At 37.2% G+C, this 21,654-nt stretch overlaps 1 long non-coding RNA gene across 10 annotated transcripts in view; it reads left to right on the top strand.

Moving 5' to 3' along the window:
• The window catches only part of LOC140471917 (uncharacterized), a 55,812-nt gene extending 43,005 nt beyond the window's left edge, over positions 1 to 12,807 (top strand). For all 10 annotated transcript variants that reach the window (XR_011957282.1, XR_011957279.1, XR_011957278.1 and 7 more), the window contains 2 exons: positions 5,219 to 5,288; positions 7,492 to 12,807. This is a non-coding gene — a long non-coding RNA (uncharacterized lncRNA). The remainder of the gene's footprint in view (positions 1 to 5,218; positions 5,289 to 7,491) is intronic.
• Positions 12,808 to 21,654: the final 8,847 nt, after the last annotated feature.

Raw genomic sequence — 21,654 nt, 5'->3', positions numbered from 1 at the left:
ATGAACCAAAACAATATTTGGAAATATGGGTAAACTACATAACAAAGTTTCCAGTGTCATTATTGACGTGAAAACTATTTTAGTTTGCTAGTTGTTTTGCACTAAGAATAATTGGAACTGAATTGTGATTATGAATTGACCATTTAAAATATATTTTAAAGAGAATAGTCATATATATTTTTTGGAGGAAATTAGGAAAGTAAATAAATATGTATACATTGGTATTAATAGTTTTAAAATGTTTAGAAGTTGACTGGGATTATTTGATTGAGAGAGGCTGCATGATTATTAAGACTAATTCACCTTTTTCATTGCATTGTTGGTTTCACTAGAATCTGTTGTGGTCTAAGCTCTTGTTGTGTGCAATGGACTGTCACTCATAGCTTAATTAACCTGCGAGTCCCTGATCAGGTTTCCTTTGTCTGTAAGACAGTCTGTAAGTTTGGGGCACACCTGCTTTTCTGAGGGGAAACAGAGATTCTTTTCAAAGGAAATAAGTGGCAGTTCTCACTGAGAATGTTTTCTACCACACACCATAAACAGGGAAGGGTTTTTCTGAAGAATTTCATTGTCTATCTATAAACTGATGGTACCTGTGTTTGTCAGTTTGTGGAGGATTCAGCACATTTGTTCTGAGCTGTTTTTATACAAGCAGTTGGCTCATTCTGTCTTTGCCAAAAATGTTGTTTACTTTCCCCTTTTACTGTGATTCTGCAGGTTAGAATATTCTGAGAGTCAATAATGTCCAATAACTGAACATTGAATGATTTTGACTCTAACAGAGCAGTGGCCTTGTTTTCAGCTCATTATTCACTTTCCATTTCCTGCTTGTGTTGAATGTTACAGAAACAGGCTCTGAGCAATGTTTCCATTCACTTGTGTTGGAGTCACTGACAGCCACGTGGTCAGTCAGTTTCAGGCTGATGGATCAGTTTCTCTGTCCTATTAGATGGTGGTCACTTGCTCAGTTTCCGATGGCTCACCTCAGCGTCAGTCCATCAGCTGCTGAAACCCTGCATCCAGTATTTGTTCCCCCTCACAGTGACTACTCCAATACAGTCCCAGCTTGTCTCCCACATTCACCTCCATATACTCAGGATCACCTCAGATTCTACTGTCTGTGTCCTTTCAGCAAGTTGTGTAAGACACCGACTTCAGTTTTAACCTGATCTATATTATGTTCAGAAAGATCATTTCAAAATGTGGTTCACTGCTTCTTCAGGACCTTCCTGAAGAAGGGCTTATGCCCGAAACGTCAATTCACCTGGTCCTTTGATACTGCCTGACCTGTGCTTTTCCAGCAACACATTTTCAGTTGTAATTGTAGTAACCAGTTAATTACAAGTTACTGACAAAATATTTTAAGAGAAGCTGCTATTGGTGGTGGAAATGCTGCTGGTTGGTATAAAAGAGGGCTTGGGTGAATACTGTACTCGGTTTTGATGAGAATGTTGAGCAATGTAAGATTCTTTTATCTTTGTTAATAAGAAGAGGCAGAGATTGTAGCTAGGACATCCACAAACATCTACCCTCACCACCACTGATGTTCAGTAGCAGCAGTGCCAATCAAGCGGGCTGCTTTATTCCGATGGTATCAAGTTTCTTGAGTGTTGTTAGGGCTGCACTCATCCAGGCAAGTGGGAGTATTCCATCACACTCCTGACTTGTGCCTAGTAGCGTTTGGACAGGATTTCAGGAGCCAGGAGTTGAATTACTCTTGTAGCCACTGTGTTTATGTAGTGAGACCAATTCCGTTCCTGATCAATGATTATTCACAGGATAATGTTGATAGTGGGTGTTCAGTCATGGTAACACCATCGAATGTCAAGGGATGGTGGTTAGGTTATGTCTTATATGTGATAGCCTGCATTTGTGTGGCATGTATGTTACTTGCCTCCTGTAAGCCCAAGCCTGGATATTGTCCAGATCTTGTTGTACTTGGACTTGGACTGCTTCAGTACCTGAGAAGTAAATTATTTATTAACACTAAATAGTCACGAGATTATGCAAATTCCTTTTTCTATCAAATGTCACGGACTGTATCTTATGGTCACTCTCCTATTCACTTTCATTATCTTTTTATTTTCTTCTTAATTCAGACACAAATGTTTGAACATCGATCAGTATAAAATTACATAAATTAAAATCACATAGCATGTTTCGACAAGTAAACTAATTGAATGAAATACATTACTTCTGTATTGTCTGCATTTTGACAAAAAATAATTCTCTTCAATAACTATTGAATGGCTCATTTATTGTCCTCAATCCATCAATCTAAGTATTATATTTCAGTCTTCAGTTTACCGATCTTAATGTACGTCTAATCAACATCAGAGCAAAGTGATTTTAAAATATTGAGTCAATTTATTTGTTCAGAATACAACATTTATTAGGAATTCACTATCCTTATAATAATTGCAGAATAATTTGTTTGTCTTTCTAATGTGTTTCGTCAGATCCATATATTATTTTAATCCATATTTTAATTTAATCCATTGAAACAATGCGATTGTTTTCAGGTTAACTATCCCACAATGGAACCAATCATTTTGCATGCAAAACGCTTTGTAAACTGACTTTTGCTGTTTTGAATAATCACAGTAATCTCAGCCTTATGAATTCAGAAAACTGGAACGACTTTTCACTGCAATAATTCCTGTTCATGTCTGCACATTGCACAGTCATGTAGCAAAATTAAATTTCTCCTTCTTACAAGTGTACTGATAGATTTTCGAAAATCTAAGTGTTGCTCTATCTAATTATTGTTCAGTTCAGTAGGGGGTATAAATGTGTAATAATGGCTCAGTACATGAAGTAATGTGAAGATATTGCAATGTACAAACTCACAATGATTGTGAATATCAATTTTTATTTTAACCATGGAAACACAGTTGAATTGATTAAATTATATTTCACTTCAATGCTCACATTCATTGTATTTCTAATCACAATAAGAGCAAACTATTTCATGTGACAAAATTATTTAAAATTCATCTCACTTTTTTATGGATACAAAATAGAATTAACACCCGTTTGTTCTTTCCTTGACCAATCACAGTGAAGTTTGAATTGTAGAATGCTAGACTGATACAGCACGGAAACAGGCCATTCAGCCTAACTTGGCATTCCGGCCAAGTTTCCTAAACTAAACTAGTCCCATTTCCCTGTGTTTCTCCCATACCCCTTTGGACGTTTTCTATCCAATAAACTGTCCAAAAGTCTTTTAGATGTTGTAATTGTACCAGCCACTGCCCTTCCTCTCACAGCTCATCCCAATATGTGAAAAACAGTGTGGAAAAGTTGCCCCTCAGACCCCTTTTAAATCTTTCCTCCTCACCTTAAAAATTATTTACACCGTAGAATCTTTAAGACTGCAAAGTTATTAAAAGTTGAGAGGTATTTAGAAGCAGCATAATACTTTATTCATACTTTATCGGTGTTCAAACATTTGTGTCTGAATTAAGAAGAAAATAAAAAGATAATGAAAGTGAATATGAGAGTGACCACAAGATACAGTCCATGACATTTGATAGAAAAAGGAATTTGCATAATCTCGTGACTATTTAGTGTTAATAAATAATTTACTTCTCAGGTACTAAAGCAGTCCAAGCCCAATTCATACTTTAATCAGTGATGTGAAGCAAATAAATTCAAGATGTTGTGATCATTATAATGAACAACAGTTACAAGTTGAGACAATGTTGGTTGAAAAGCAATTCAGTCGACACTTAGATATTTTCTAATCAACTCTGAGGTGTTTTGACACATCTCTGTTGAAGGTGGGAATTGAACCCATGGCTCCTGGTCTACTAGTACACACATTACCATAATATTCCCATGCAGGAAGGGCAGGACTATAAGCACATACTTACTGTGTTTATTCACAGGGAAAACTGCTCAGATATTTATTGTTATAATTGGACTAGGATTGTATTAGACAGTTCCATTGTGTAATGGATAAAAAGAATTAGTAATTTCTAATAATGATGGAACGAAGCAACAATGGTCTTAAATAAACATAAATCTCATGATAATCAAGTAAGTCAATTTGTTTGAAGCAGTTATTCATGTGCATAAGTTAAAATTAACCTGCTTTTTAATGCACATGAATTGGAAATAAAGCATTAGTCATTCAATGTGACTACTCAGCGATGGACAACTTCCCTCATTTTCAAAAAAATGTGATTTCTAAGAATTCAAGATTTATTGTAAAAGCATAGAACAAACATTTGTTAATTCTGGTTTATTTACACAAGGAACACGTGTAATTTAAATAATGCTTAACATGAAAAGTACTTAGCTCTTATTGTAATAATCAGAACTGTAACAATGTTAGAATTGAGGTGAAATACAATCAATACAAGATTGTAAACAAAACTGTGGATGCTGGAAATCACAAACAAACTCAGTAATTGCTGGAAAATAACTCAGCAGGTCTGGCAGCATCTGTGGAGAGAGTTGGGCCCAGTGACCTTTCTTCAGACTGCACTTTTTCTTACAACCAATTCAATCCAGCTAAGATTCCACACTTAAAATTATTTTTGCTAAGATTAAGAGATTGTAGAGTGCAATATTGTTTGTATCAGTTGATGTACTGAGACATAGTTCCACATATACAGCTGGAGATATTGGATTTCAACAATGATTACCGGTTAGATTTTGGTAATAATTAGTTTTAAAATGGCTGATAACAAATTTAAGAATGATGAGAAAACCCCTATTGCAATGTAATTGTGCAATATGTTGGAAAAAAATTAAATATTTATGTGAAAAATAGTTAGCAATTTCTTAATTGATAAGACTGATTAATGATCCTTCCATTAATACGAGAATTCAAATAAAAGAGAATGAGTGAGTTAAAATGAGTGTTGGGTGAGAGAACTTTGGTTGATTGCAGGTGTGTTGACCTGAAAAGAATGTCAATATTTCATTATGATACTGGCCTTAATAAATAATGGATTGAACGAAAATGTAAATCTCATGATGGTGTGATAATTGAAATGACAATTAAATAATATTTAATGTGAGAATGCAACACTTAAGATGATACAATATTTTCAAAGCAGTTTGTACTGGATAATGAATTAAAATATTGGGTTAATTTTTTAAAAAATCTCACTTTAGAAGATTATTCATCAGAATTATTCTGTCATTGAAAAAACCTCATTTCTTCAAGAATTCTGCATTTACCTCATTTTCTGTCTTTTATCCACAGGGATCTGTACTGGAACCCTTCTGTTTGCGATGCAATTATATAGAAGTGACATGGATTAAAATCTAATTGGGTGAGTTAATAAGTTTGCAGATGATATAACGTTCAGTGCAGTTGGGGACAGTGTAGAGTGTTGTCAAATAATGCAGCAGGAAAAAGAGAAATTGCAGATATGGGCAGAGTAATTAAAGGTGAAGTTTAATCCATACAAGTGTGAGGTGTTTCACTTTGGAAGCTCAAATGTTAAAAAAAAGTAGATAGTTAATGGCAGGACCCTAACAGCTTTATTATTCAAAGGGATCTTGACGTTCAAGACCATGGCTCCCTGAAAGTGACCATGCAAGTAATTAGGTGGTTAGGAAGGCAAATAGCATGCTTGCCTTTATTGGTCAGGGAACTGGTTACAAGAGTCAGGAAGTCATGTTGTAACATTTTAACACTTTGGTTAAGGCATACTTAAAGTATTGTATTCACTTTTGTTCGCCATGTTCCAGGAAGGGTATGGATGCTTTGGAGAGGGTACAGAGGGCATTTACCAGGATGCTGCCTGGATTTGGAGAGGCGAGAAAAATTCAGATTGCTTTTTTGTGAAGTGGCGGAGACTGGGGGAAGACTTGATGGAAGTCTGTACAATCATTAGATACGTAGATAGGGTTGACGGTCAGAAAGTTTTTCCCAGAGTTGAAGCGTCAAAAACTACGTGACATGTGTTTAAGGTTAGGAGGGAAAGTTCAAGGGGCATGTAAGGGGCAATTTGTTTTGTACACAGGGAGTGATTGCTGTCTGGAATGGACTTCCAGGGTTGGTGGTGGAAGCAGATACATTAAGGCTCTTTAATGTTCATTTCGATAATTTGGAAGGATATGAACCAAGGGTAGGCAGAAGGGATGAGTTTCTTTTGCATTATGTTCAGCACAACATTATGGGCCAAATGGCCCATTCCTGTGCTGTACAGATCTTTGAGAGAAAGCTAATGTCTATCTCATATGACATTTAATCTAATCAATATTTAGCCACTGGTGTCAGAAATAGGAAGGAAATAAGTAGATAACGAACTTGACTATAATCTAAAAATATAGTCAATTAAATTTACAGAGGTAATTTTTTTATATTTGTTCTGAATTATCAGATTAGCAACTTTGATGGAGATGTGTTTAAATTGTTTGCAGTTATTGATGTTCTGACCCAAAATTACCCTTGTTAAACTGAAGATTGGACCAGAAACCTGTTAGAAAACTTGAAAATATTCAGAAAGGTGCGATGCACATCATAATTTCTTACTGCCTATACTACAATAACAAAATCTTTCAGGTCTACACCAAAAAGCATTGATTTGCAGCCAATGCTCATTATAAATATCTGAATGCTACTCGTTTCAACAATCAAAGTAATCTCAGCCTCATTTATAAAGAGATATCTTAGACATTTCACTAATAATTACTGTTTATGTTGACACATTGCTCGTTCAAACATTAATGAGATTTCTCATTAATATTCAGTTCAATGATAGCATATTAATAATTTAGTTATTAATATCTAATAATTGATCAATCCAGTAAGGGATATAACAGTGGAATTATGGCTCAGTACATTAACTGATGGAAAGATATTGTTGTGTTCACTCTCCCAATTATTGTGAATATCGATGTGTATTTTGATTTGATTTGATTTTTCTTCAACATGAAGTTTTATTGTATTTCTGATCACAGTAATAGTTAAATTTTTTAAAGCTAAAAAAATTCAAATTTGTGACTTTTTTGTCAACAAGAAAAAAGAATTTACATGCGTATGTTCTTTTCTTTATCAGAGTAAATTTTGAATTGTTGGAAGTTATACATGTGTGTAAGGAAGGGGAGCTGCCTGCAGCTGAATAGTCACGTTGAATGATTTTTTATTGCGATTACATCCTGCTGCTAATCATTCTAGTTATCTTTTCATTTCAGGAAAAACTGCTTTAAACATATTCCACAGTTGTATTTTGCATGAATTTACAATAAGCGCATGGTATGTGTATTTATCTTTCTTTCATTTCCATGATTTTAATTTTTAAGTAAGAGCATATGTGCTTAGTACCATATCACAGCAAACCCGTTTGGAAATATTGAATCACTTAATGTGTCAGTGTTCTAAAATAGATTACCAATTCATTGTTAGTCCAACAATCACACAGTAATTTAATTTAGGTTTTGTAACAAATATCGTGAGATTCACATTTCAATTTAAATCATTATTTCATAGTGCTAATTTTACTAAGAAAAAATTATCTTTTATTCCAGGTCAACACAACCACAAACCAAGCAATGATCCCTCATCCAACACTGACAGGAAATATCTGATATCTTCTCATTTGAATGTTCACAGAAATCATTGGATTCATATTCAGCCTTACAAATGAAGATACATCTGATTGTTTTCGACTCCAATTCTACATGTTGCGGATTGTAATATGACATTTCTAATCATTTTAAGTTTACAGTGACTAGTTTTAACACTAATTGTTACTTATATCTAATATGTAATCATTGATCAAATCAGTATAGTCGGCTTTAAGTGTGGAATTAAGTCTCAGTGACGTAAGCATATTGCATGGTACAGTTTCCTAATGGTAGCGAATGTTGATTTTTATTTTAATGCTGAAATCCTTATTGATTTGCTGCTGTAGGGAAGCCCTGAGCAGCCTGCCTTGGAATTAAAACACAAAATGGTGGAGGGGAGATAAATAAGACCAACAGTGTGTTTCAGTCTTAAGTTAAAAAAAGAACATTTTGTACAATCCTACTCCAAGTCCATAAGCATGCAATTCCAGACAGTCATACACCAGATAGTGATAAGAGAATGCAGGCACACAGAAAAATGACCAACCCTGACTTTCATTAATGAAAGAATAATTGTCCCAGTGAATGAATAAACACCAACTGCAGGATAGAGCCCAGCTAACTTCCACAGCGGCTGTCAGGGAAACCGGCAGGGTTTGATTGTCAGAAATAGTTACTATTTTAAAATTGCTCAGAACATTTAAAACTTTTCTAATTACATATTCTTGAGAATTGTAAATAAGGCATAGTGAGAGGCCCAAAGGACTGCAGAAATTAATTTTGTAATGTGAGGAAATAAAATGCACAGAGATCCCAAGGCCTGGAGATTATAGCACCTGTAAAACACCATGAACCAATAGGAAATTCGGGCTATCCATATTGATGTTCATCCAAGATTAGGTGTTCTACAGGATTGGGTGTCTGTATCATGATGGAACGACTGTAACCACATTGCATGTGGACATTGTAATACAGAAGGTGTGTAAAAATACTGCTTTTTACTGTACACATTAGTGTGTCATGGACCTCCCTTCCTAGATTGGCCTCGGGGGGATGATCCCTGCATTAACTGATTGCAGCATGAGTAAACATCTTCCACTTGCCTGAGTTCGGCCTATCTCCTCAGTCTTCATTCCCTGTCAGGGGAAATCACTCCTACAGCTATGGTGACATTTAAATTCAATACAAACACTTATTATCTGTGAAATTATTCCTTGCAGAGCGATATCATTTTCATGTTAATTTTTTAAATTTTTGTTTTCAAGAAAACAATGGAGGAACATCCATTTGTTATTTAGTTCAACTTATACTAAATTTTAAATTATTGACAGGACTACACATGGGGGTGGCGGGGGGAAGAACGATTCTTCAGCTCAAATGTCACATTAAGTGACAATTTCCATTTTTCAAATCATGTGACCTCCAAAATGATATTTATTTTAATTTCATTTTGAGGTAGTTTTATTTTCTTCCAACATTAGTTGTCAATGAACAATAATCACACAATTATTAGTTTTTTTTGCTACAAAATGACTCCCTGTACCAAATGTCATTGACTCTATGTTTAGTGCATAATAATACCCACTTTCCCATCCTCATTATTTTCTTCCTAGTTCTGACATTTATCTAAACATTTATCATGATAAAAGTTACATTAATAAAATAGACATGAACCAACCAAAAAAAAGTTGAACGATGTTCAATTGTTGCTGAGATTTTTTAATTATTAAAGCCACGTTTTATATTTTAATTTTCAGTTTATTTATCTTAATGAATAGACAATCGACATCAGAGCAAAGTGCATTCAAAATATTAAGTCAATTTATCTATCAGGATTTTAGAAACAATTATCAATTACAATAATTACGCAATACTTTAACTTAGGCTTTATAACAAGTACAATGTGCTTTTAATACCTTCCATATTTCTTAGTGTGAGTGCTACAACATTAAAACTTGTTTGATAAGGCCAATACGCCCACAAAAGACCAATAATTACCATTGCAACATCATTTGTAAGTATCTGACTTTTGCTCATTTGAAAGATCACAGTCTTCTCAGCCATTGAAATTCAGAGAACACCAGTTAATTTACACTGCAATATTTCTCTTCATTTCTGAACATTACTCAGTGGAATAGTAAGAGGAGATACCTCATTATTCTTAAATTCATTAATAAAATATTTCAAATCGATTTGTTGCCAAAACCTAATAATTGTTCAATTCGGTAAGGGGTGTACATGTGGAACTATGTTTTCATATAATAACTAATGCAAGGACATTGCAATGCACAATCACTCAATCATTCTAAATATTGCTTTTCATTTTAAACTTGGAAACACTTTTGAATTGATTTGATTAGAAATCACTTCAATGTTAACATTTATTGTGTTTTTAATCACAATAACAATTGAATATTTTTCACGTGCAAAATCATTGAAATCCCCATGAATTTTTTGAAGCACACAAAAAAGGGTTGGCATCTCTCTTCTTTCATTAAACAACCACAGGAAATGGTGACTTAGAAATCGTGTATTTTAGAAAGAATGAAAGTTGTCTTCAGCTGAATAGGCACATTGATTGACCAATTCATCATTTTGTTCCAATTTACGTGTAGATCAAAAGCATTGTAATTTGCATTTCTGAAAATGTGGAACTTATGAACATATAGAATAATTATATTCATTTTTATTTATAATGCACAGTAATCACACAATTCTGTCAAGTTGTCGTTCCACAAGTGATCATAAAAATCATGTTAAATTAAGACATTTGTTAACTCCCATCATTATTGTAAATTACTACTGAATTTTCAGAAGATTGTACACAGTATCCAACCATTTAATTCCAATCCAATTATCGCAATAAACATCTGATTAGTTTTCAGCCCTGCCCAGCCTGGTTGGGAATGTTATGAAGGAATCTAGTGCAACTCTGGTCGTGTATCTGTTACCAGACCAGAGTTGTCTGGTCGTGTCTCTGTTACCAGACCAATTTCAATTCCCACCTTGCACAGAGCTGTGCCAGAGCAGCTCTGAATGTTGAGAAGAAAATATCTAAGAATCGAATGAATTGCCTTTCAATTCAACATGAGATATGTTTTCATTTGTTGTTCATTCCAATAATCACAGTATCTGCTATATATATTCTTCAGTCCGCTAATAACAGAATGTATCTAATTACACTCAATCAATATTCTTTGCAAAATATTTGATAATGTTGCATTCACAAAGATGAAATATGCAAAGTAAAGATAGAACTTGATGCTTCAAAGGTATAAATATTAGAAAAAAATTAAGTTATTCTTCAGTTAAATAAACAAATGCCACTTCCTACTATATATCAATTTTTAGTTATTGATCTGTTTATGAGTTGTCTGAAATTTGTTTTTAGTTTTCCATTCATCTATTTATATTGAATGTACGATTGAAATGTTCTGAAAATATCCGAGTGCATTCATTTGAAAATTGAATTTGCATATTTCTCTCTAATCCAGTTTATTGCATGAGGACTTAACAGTGTTTTGTTCAGCAAACCTCCTGAATTCCGAAAAATTGTCGAATCTTAAATAAGATCTTTCACACCCAGTTATCAGTCTGTTCCTAATTCATGTAAATATCTAAATTTATTGAAATCAATGTTCACACAAAACAGTGCACATAAAGCGACACAAAGATATTCATCATCAGCTGATTACTATTCAGTGGAATAACCTGAGTAAGTATCTTATTGTTCCTAGGACAAATGACAACAATAAACATTTATTTACTATTCTATGCAGTTAATGCAATTGAGGTGCTATATTTCAGCTCAGTCTTTAATGTTGATTTATATTGTTTAAACCAATAATTCTACTTTATCACAGATATTGACTATACTACAATAATGTTGTAAAGCAAATCTTTGTCAATCTAACAATCTTTAAGCTCCTTTTTTGTTGTGTGTGTACAAGAGACAATTCAAATTATAACCATTTTTATTACAAATTGAACAAATACTGCATTTTAAATTTGTGAACTTCCCACATTTTTGCAAAAGGGTTAGCCTTCACTGTATATGTCACATTTAAAAACCTGCTATTTCAAATAATGAGTGCTACAAAATGATTATTGTTTTCATTTCATTGTGAGAAAAGAACTGCTTTGACCATGTTGATTTTTTTGGCATTTCTATTCCAACATTATTCATCATTGTACAAAAATGACAATATTATTAAAATCACATATACGCTACATGTCATTGACTACATTGTTCAGTTTCAAGCTCACTTTCATGACTTACGAATTCTCTTCCTAATTCTGACACAAATCTTTCAACATTGATCATAATATTGATCATTTAATTGATGTAACATATCTCTACAAGGAATCCGTCTAATGGAAATTCACAATTCTTGTATTACGTACATTTTTTACTTAAAAAAAGAATTTTGCTCAATAATCACTGAATGGCTCATTTTTCTTCAATCCATAAAGCTAGGTACAATGTTTTATGCCTCAATTTACTGATCTTAATAAATATCCAATCAACATCACAGCAAAATGCTTTTGAAATATTGATTCATTTTAATTCTTCAAAATACAGCATTCATTATCAAGTCATTGCCATTACAATAATGGCACAATTATTTTTAAATAAGTCTTTTGAACACATACAATGAGATTCACATTTAGATTTAATCTATTATTTCTGAGTACTAATAGTACAGTATGAAAATGCCTTTATTTTTCAGGTCACCTACCCCACAAAGGAACCAATGACTTCCCATCCAACGTCATTGCAAGTATCTGATGTTAGCTCATTTGAATGATCACGGTCATCTCAGTCTTAAAATTCAGGAAAATGTAATTACTTTTAACTGAATTAATTCCAGTTCATTTCCAGACATTGCTCAATCACTTGCAAAAAGAGATTATTCATTATTCTTTAATGCATTGACAGACTTTGATAATTCAATTGTTGCTGATTTAGAATAAAAATAATAATTATTCAATCTAGTAGGTCGCGCAAATGTGGATTTACGGCACAGTATATGAACCACTGCAAATGTATTGCAGTGCACAATCTCTCAATCATTGTAAATATCAATTTTTATTTTATCTGTTGAAACATAGTTGAATTCAATTGATTATATTTGACTTCAATGCTCACATTTATTGTGTTTGTAATCATAATACAGCTTACGGATGTTTCATGCAACAAAATCAAATGAAAAAGAATTAACATCTCTATTCTTTCATTCAACAATGGCAATAAATTTTCATTTTTTAAATTTTGAACATTTTGGAAAGAAGGGATGTTGTCTTCAGTTGAATTCTTGCAATGACTCAACTAATTCACAGTGTCCGCTACTTATTCTCTTTGGGTTCCTATGAAAAGAAGTTAACTAGTTATTCTGGTTGTAATTTCCTGGAAAATATTTGACAAATGTTGTGGTTTTAAAGCTGACAAGACTAAGTGCTCGTGTTAGAAACAGCTTGATTCAAACATTTCGAACACAGACACACACATACACACACACACACATTGTTATTCTGCTGTGTAACAAGAGGGAAAACAAGTCGCTTTCTTCGGCATTAAGTAAATATATGCCACTTCCAATTATTCATTAGTCAGCTAATTACCGACATTTGTCATTAAAAATTGCAATTCGTCGAAACATTGTTATGAACTTTGATCAAATTAAACTTTTAATTATTGTTTATTCATGAATTGGCGGGATTTTGTATTTTTTATTTTCATTACACCTATTCGTATTGAATGCAAGATTGACATTCTTTGACAATGCCGGAGAGTGTTCATTTGAAACTTGTTTTTGACGTATCTTTCACTGATTTTACTTATTGCAAAAGATTACATGGTACCTCAGTGGTTAGCAATACTGGCTCACAGCGCCAGGGACATTGGTTTGATTCTCTCCTCGGGGGACTGTGGGGACTTTGCACGGTCTCCCCAAGTCTATGTGACTTTGCTGTGGTGTCCTCCCACAATCCAAACATGTGCAGGTTAGGTGAGCTGGCCATGCTAAAATGCACATTGTGTTCAGGGATATGTGTATTAGTCAGCAGTAAATATGAAGAAATATGATTGGAAAAAGTGTTTGGGTGGGTTACTCTTTGGAGGGTCATTTTATTCAAACAAATGGCCTGTTATCGCACTGAGGTAACAGGGATGCTTTCGTGGCATCGCTAGTATTAAGGTGCAGCCCGAGATATAAGCCATGTTGGAACTGAAACGGAGGAATCTCCAGAGAGGCTGCAGAATGACATCGCATCCATTTGAGTTTCTTTAAATCAGTGACGAGCAGGAAAATGTAAACGGCGAGGGCGAGTGGGGAAGTGAGGAAGTTGCAGCTGTGGTGAAAGTCCAACGGTCCTTCTGAGAGTGTAATTTCTTTCATTGCTGTTGCTGATTGAATGAGCCACTAACGTGCGAACTGCTCCAAAACATGATTCAGAACCTCTGGTGCCAATTCTCGCAAGTTGAATAACGACAGACACCTTCCAAATGAGGTCTTTCACAGACGACTTTGGGGTACATTTGACAGACAGACTAGTTGAGGAATCCGTGGTGCGCTGTGACACCAGCGCATCAGCTTCTTCCCTGTCTTTGAACCGGGCCGCCTGCGCAAGGAATGCGAATGCGGTAATGCTTTTCTTGGACGGATCAGAAGGGGGTAACTACACTCTCAAACAGAATGGCATATGATCAGAACCAGGTTGGAGAAAAACTTTACAATGCTTTGCACTGTTAGTAAATGGAAAATGGAATTGCATTGCATTGCACTACGAGAGAAGATTTATTCAAGCAAACTCGAAAGCAGGTTTGCACATGGGAAAGCAAGCAAGAAAGCTCCGTTCTTGTCTGTCAAAGGCTGCAGTTGAAGAGCAAAGCAGTTTCTGCCCAGTTTCGGACTGGGGACCTTTCGCGTGTAAGGCGAACGTGATGACCACTACACTACAGAAACAAGCCTCGGTCAGCCCCGCTGGAGGTCAGTGGCATACAGCACTGAAAGTTGAAGCCATTCTACCTTTCACCTTTCTGTTTCCATGAGCTCGTTGTTTAATGGGACTTGTTTAATTTTGGCTATGTGGTGAGCATGGACGAGATACACCGAAGTATCTGTTTCCACGCGGTGTACCCCAATAACGTTGTGTTGCTTACACCTGCTTTAAAGAATTTCGTGTTTGCGGAGCTTACCGTCGCAGTCTGTGGCAAAATCATTTAGTCTGTTCGACTGCTCACGGGAAAGGTAGTATTGTGAAACACTGCAGAAACGAATGACACCCTTAATTTTGCTCCGACTGACCATACTCCGTGAAAGTTTCCCAGATTCTCAGTTAAGGATTTTTGCAGCTGGAAGTTACCTCAGAAACCCTGTTAATTCGTAATGGATTGAGCGAATCGCAAAACAGAAAGCATTTAACACGGAACACAAACAAAACTGGAAAACCAAATGCATTTTCAGACACAGCGAGCATGAATGCTAAATGTGAGACAGTCCGGGGGCATGAGCCATAAAGTAATCACACAACTAACAACAGGGCAATTCCAAACTACTCTTTCAAACATACTGGAGCCTGAGTGCACCACCACTTCCCAGACAATGCTGCAAAGAGACAAAGAAAGAACATAATAAGAATGGGCCATAAAAAGTGAATTTCACCAATCACAGTCTCGATTAGATTACCTTTCCCTTCCGATGACTCCAGGACGGAAATGATGGAAGTGGGAGAAATTCAATAACATATGACATCGAAATAGATTGGAACGATTTTCTCATTGGCCAGAAAACCAAATAACGACGAGTCGACTCACCGTAGGACTCTGTTTCGCAACAGCGATGAAATAACAGTCTCCATTCGGTTCCAGTAAAAGCTCAACTTGCCTGGAACTGAAAGCAACAGTAGAGCTGCTTGCGATTTTCCTTGCGGGAGGCGAACACGATCATGACAGCACAGACACTTTGGAGAATTCGGCACTTTCCCACACCGCAGTCAATTCCCCGGGAAGCAAATCCATTTTTCTTCTGTTTTAAACAGAAATGCAGCAGGGATTGAAACAGCATTTTAACAAGCTGTGCCTTTGGAGCTGTTCAGCAGAAACAGCAGCGGTGGGATTCGAACCCACGCCTCTGTCGAGGCGGGAGCCTTAATCCAGCGCCAATGTTTTGCACTGTAAGTAAATGGAATTGCATTACATTTCACAACGAGAGCAGATTTGTTCAAGCAAATTCGAAGGGAAGGTTTGCACATGGGAAAGCAAGTAAGAAAGCTCCGTTCTTGTCCATGTAAAAGGCTGCCGTTGAAGAACAAAGCAGTTTCTGCCCAAATTCGAACTGGGGACTTTTCGCGTGTGAGGCGAACGTGATGACCACTACACTACAGAAACAAGCCTCGGTCGTCCCCTTATTAGCCATGTGATTGCTAATAAGGGTCTGTACTGAGTTGTAATGGTCCATTTTCTATGATTCTTACTCCCTGTATTATCCGAGCAGTTCCATATTGGGCCTGTACTGCGGTGTAATGTTCTATGTTCTCTGAGACTAACTTCCTTTTTTAGCCGAGCGGTTCCACGAAGGGCCTGTATTGCGCTGTAACGCTACATGTTCTATGAATCTAACTCCCTGTATCAGCCGAGCAGTTCCATATTGGGCCTGTACTGCACTGCAATCTTGTATGTTGTATTTGTCAAACATCCTTTATTAGCCGAGCAGTTCCACGAAGGGCCTGTACTTCGTGATAATGCTCCATGTTCTTTGAATCTAACTTCCTGTATTAGCTGAGCGGTTCCATATAGGGCATGTACTGCGCTGTAATGTTCTATGTTGTATTCGTCTAATGTCTGGTGTTAGACAAGGGGTAGCATAAAGGCCTGTACTGCACTGCAATGCTCCATATTCTGTGAGTGTAACTTCCTGTATTAGCCGAGCAGTTCCATAAAGGGCATGTGCTGTAATGCTCCATGTTCTATCTTCTGGTTATCCTAGACCAGTATGGGCCGAAGGTGCTGTCTTGATGCTGTCAGACTCGATGACTCTATGATTCTATGACATTTCCTTTCCCAGATAATGACCTGATAAGGCACTGCAAAGTGTCAAAGTGGTGGAGATAGGCCTTTTCATGAGTTTTTATGATGTACAATGAGTGATGATTTCATCTGGGAATCTGTTATTACAAGAACCAGTTTTGATCGCCTCTATCTCAGTATCAAGTCCACACAGTGAGAGGATGGTGAGGACTATATTCATGACGGTCCCCACAAGTTGATCTTGGGGCCTGTAGGAATCCTAACAAGTATGCTGACCAGTGAATGTTGGCTTTCAGTTATTGGAGTTTAAAAACAATTTGGCTGATTTCGCAATGAATGTATCAAGGAAAGGGTACTCCATTTCAGTGGTGAATTTTAGCATCAGGTGGCGATCATCGAGCTTTATAAAGAAACTCTTTAATGCAGATTCAAATGTCGCAAACATGTCATCTACATGTTGAAGATATGCAAATGGATAGAGGCTAGGTATCATGCCATCAGAGATGTGTTTTGCATGGTTACCAATAAAGATGTTAGGAAGAGTTTTCCCTCGAGAATATCCCATGGTAACACCATCTATTTTGTCAGACACGTTGTTATTGGAACTGAAGTCAACTGCACAAGGTGCTCAGTTCATGTGTATCATAGACTCCCAACAACGTGGAAACAGGCCCATAGGCTCAAGAAGTCCACACCGATCCTCCAGAGAGTAAGCCACCCAGACCCATTCTCCTATTACTCTACATTTATCCCAGACTAATGCACCTAACCTGGAACACTATGGCCAATTTAGCACAGCCAATTCACCTAACCTGCACATCTTTGGATTGTCGGAGGAAACCCATGCAGACCTGGGGAGAATATGCAAAGGGACACGGGGGACAATATTCACACAGACAGTTACTCAAGGCTGGAATTGAACCAAGAACCCTGGTGCTGTGCTAACCCCGAAGCCACGATGCCACCAGAAAGGTAAAAAAGAGATGATGTTTGGTGAACACTGAATCAGACACAAGTGGTATGTCTGAATTTCAATGGCTTATTTGAACTGTAATAATAATAAGCTGGCAATGTTGAAAGAGCACGTGGGCATGTTGTCACTCTCAGAATGTAGCTCTCATGTGGTCTTCGTGATCATGAGGGAATCCTTCACTGTGCATGTGGAAAACTCATTTAGATATGATTATAATAGTTTCACAAAGTATTCAGCCAATTCAGGCTTTGCAGATTCAGTAACAGATATGATAGGGCAGAAAACGGACATCGATTTTACGTGTCATGGGGAACCCAGACTTGGTGGGTGCAGTGAACCGTGAGAACAATTTCTATCATTGGCATCATTCGGCAGGTTACCACCTTCACACACACAAGGCCAACAGGTGAATCACAAATGAATAACATTACATGGGTTTTGGTGCTGGTGGGATGCCGGATATGTTGGCCCTACATCCTGACAACTGGTGGACCATGTGAGAAAACATGTCCCTTTGATCATTCTCTGCTGGCAGCAAGCTGCCTGTGCTCAACCAGCCCGTGCTTGTTAGCCTCATTAGAAGTGATTCTGCTTTGGAAATCATTGATTAAATAGCCTGAATTATGCCAAGAGTGAAACTGGAAACCAATTCAAGATCAACAGCTGGGTGCATTGCATCTGCGCATGAGTTAGAAGCAACAAATATAATTCCGCAGGACCCTGGTTCATGTAGGCAAAAGGAATTTTTACAGCCATTGCACTTATTCGATAAGAAAAGCATCATGGAGACAACCAACCACTGCTGTATCCCCATGCTGACACCCCGACCAATCAGAGTCCACCTATTGGGTCTGAGAATTAAGATTGACGGCTAACTGTTTTTGCTGCAATGCCATTGTAATGATGAGCTAGCCAATCAGCATCACCTTTCACATTTCAACTCCTTTTGCAATGTTTTCGAAACAATAGAACTGGTTGCCACCTGTATGTGAGCAATATTACTGATATAGTTTGCTTGAAACACTGGGATTACAGTTTGGGATAAGGTTGATCACTTTTTGTTGCCTTAGAAATTCACCTTAAACAGAGTGGCTAGAAATTTGGTGAGTTAAGTGAATCTCTTTCTAAAAGTTCAAATTTGTTTGACTTTGAGACATAACAGCTTAGCTTTAATAAACATTCATTAGTGCACAAAACCCATCCATTCTGCAGCCCAGCTTTGAAACCTGTTCTTTTAAGAAATCACCACAATTACAGGAATACTGTGAAGTTCAGAGGCACAGAAAAAAAACTACAACAACAAAATTTATGCTGGGAGAAAGTGAGGACTGCAGAGGCTGGAGATCAGTGTCAAAAAGTGTGGTGCTGGAAAAGGAACAGATGGTCTTGAGGAAGAGCTTATGTTGGAGACATCGACTCTTCTCCTCTTCAGATGCTGCCTGACTGGCTGTGTTTATCCAGCTCCACACTTTTTGAACAAAATTATCAATTATAAATTCCACAATTTACACCCCACAGGACCTCAAGTAGTAATCAATGTCATGTTACAGTGCAGAAGGTGGCAGTTTGGCACATCGTTCCTGTTCCAGTTTGTTAAATGTTATCTTTTTTATTCATTTGTGGGATGAGGGTGTTGTTGTCTCAGCCAGCATTTATTGGCCATCCCTAATGGTGCAAAGAGCAGTTCAGATTCCACCACATTGCTGTGGGTCTGGAAAAACATGGAGACCAGACTAGGTAAGGATGGCAATTTCCTTCCCTAAAAGCTATTCCAGAACAAGTTGGGTTCTTCAAACAATCAGCAATGGATTCATGACCATGATTACTCTCATACTTGCAGATTTTTCTGAAATTCAAATTCTATCATCTGCCATGGCAGGATTTGAATCTGGGTCCCCAGCACATTATCTGGGCCTCTGGATTAGCAGTCCAACGATAACATCACTGGGTCATCGCTTGACCTGCAATATTAGATTATACAGAATAGCACTTATTCTCTAAACTGCAGTGAACAGCAGTCCCTGTGTATGCTATACTAAACAGCAATTGCTGAGTATATGAAACAGAAGTCCCCGTGTGTATTACAGAGAGTAGCTGTCCCTGTCTGTATTATAGAGAAGAGCAGATCATGTGCATATTGCAGAGAACATTTGTTCCCATGTATTTTCTAACCCTTTCAAGTTTCATAACATGCTTTGAAGAGAAAGAAAGCCTGATATGCAACACAATAATCCAAAAGTAGCCCAACCAGTGTGCTGAACAGCTGCAATATGACCTCCCAACTCCCATATTCAATGCTCTGTCCCATAAAGGAAAACATACTAAACACCTTCTTCACTAACATATCCATCTGCGACTCCCCTTTCAAGGAACTATGAACCGTGTCCCAAGGTCTCATTGGACACTCTCCAGGACCTTACCATTAAGTGTATAAACCCAGTCCTGATTTTCCTTTCTAAAGTGCAGTACCTCTCATTTACCTAAATTAAACTTCATCTGCCACTCCTCAGCTTATCAGCCCATCTGATCAAGATCCTGTTATACTCTGAGGTAACCTTCATCGCTGTCCACTCCACCTCCAATCATGGTGTCATCTGCAAATTAATAAATATACCTCTTATGCTCACATCCATATAATTTATATAAATGACAAAAAGCAGTGAATCCAGCACCAATCCCTGCGGCACCCCAATGGTCACAGGGCTTCAGTCTGTAAAACAAGCCTCCACCACCACCACCATCTGTCTTCTAATTTCAAGCCAGTTGTGTATCAAAATGGCTAGATTTCCCTGTATTCCATGTGACCTAATTTTGCTAACCAGGCCACCATGAGGGAGCTTGTCAAAGCCTTCATCAATCCTCTTTGGTGATTCTTCAAAATACTCAATCCAGCTTGTGAGACATGATTTCCCATGCACAAAGCCACATTGACTATCCCTAACCAGCCCTTGCTTAACCGGATGTGTGTAAATCCTATCCCTCAGGATCCCTCCAATAACTTGCCCACAACTGATGTCAGGCTCACCGGTCTATAGTTCCTGAGAATAGCAGGGTATAGCATAGAGAACAACAGTCCCTGTGAAAACAGAGAACAGCAGTCACATTGTATAATGCAGAGAACATGAATCCCTGTGTCTAATATAGAGAACATGAGTCCCTATGTATAATACAGAGAATAGCAATCCCTCTGTCTATTATCAGTGCATGTGTAGAATATAGAGAACAGCAGTACCTGTGTATAAGAAAGAGAACAGCAGTTCCTGTGTCTTATCTGGAGAACAGCAGTACCTGTGTATAATATGGACAACAGCTGTCCCTGTGTATCATATAGAGAGCAGCAGTCGCTCTGTCCAATGTAGAGGTCAGCAGTTCTTTTCCCTGCGGTGGGGGGTCCAGAACTAGAGGGCATAGGTTCAGCATGAGAGGGCAGAAAAAAATCAACAGGATGTAAGGGGCAACTTTTTCATGCAGAGGGTGGTGCATGTATAGAATGAGATGCCAGAGGAAGTGGTGGAGGCATTTAAATTAAATTAAACTAAATTACAGCATTTAAAGGGCATCTGGTTGGATATATGAACAGGAAGGATTTAGAAGGATATGGACCAATGCTGGCAAATGGGACGAAATTAGGTTAGGATATCTGGTTGCCATGGACGAGTTGGGCTGAAGGATCTTTTTCTGTGCTGCACATCTCTCTGACTCTGTGCCTTAAATACATCAGATCTTTGCTTCACATTGTTCTTAAAATCTCTCATTTAATACATCAAAGTGACTCTCATCATCATCAAAATCCGAACTGTTGATTACTTCAATAGCTTCATGTTCTCCCTTTTGTTTTCTGAAATGCCGTTTGCCATTAGGTAGAGCTGGTGGGTAACTTTGTAAAACTTCTGTTGTTGGGAATTGGAGTTGGTGGGAAGAGGCAGCATGTACCGGGGATGAAGTGACAACATTAAGAGTGAGTGCTGAACATAACACGCAGAAAGACTCAAACGAATCGGATGGTAGAACAAGCTGATTAGCACGAAGGCAAGTCTGACTTGACTAACCGAAAGCTTTCCGCATTCGGATCATAAAGAATACAACATATAAAAAATAAATCTACTGTTCGCCTTTTTTAGTG

Source organism: Chiloscyllium punctatum, unplaced genomic scaffold, assembly GCF_047496795.1.
Source record: "Chiloscyllium punctatum isolate Juve2018m unplaced genomic scaffold, sChiPun1.3 scaffold_202, whole genome shotgun sequence".
In the NCBI taxonomy this organism is placed as follows: Eukaryota; Metazoa; Chordata; class Chondrichthyes; order Orectolobiformes; family Hemiscylliidae; genus Chiloscyllium; species Chiloscyllium punctatum.
This window is presented reverse-complemented; position numbering and strand designations above follow the sequence as displayed.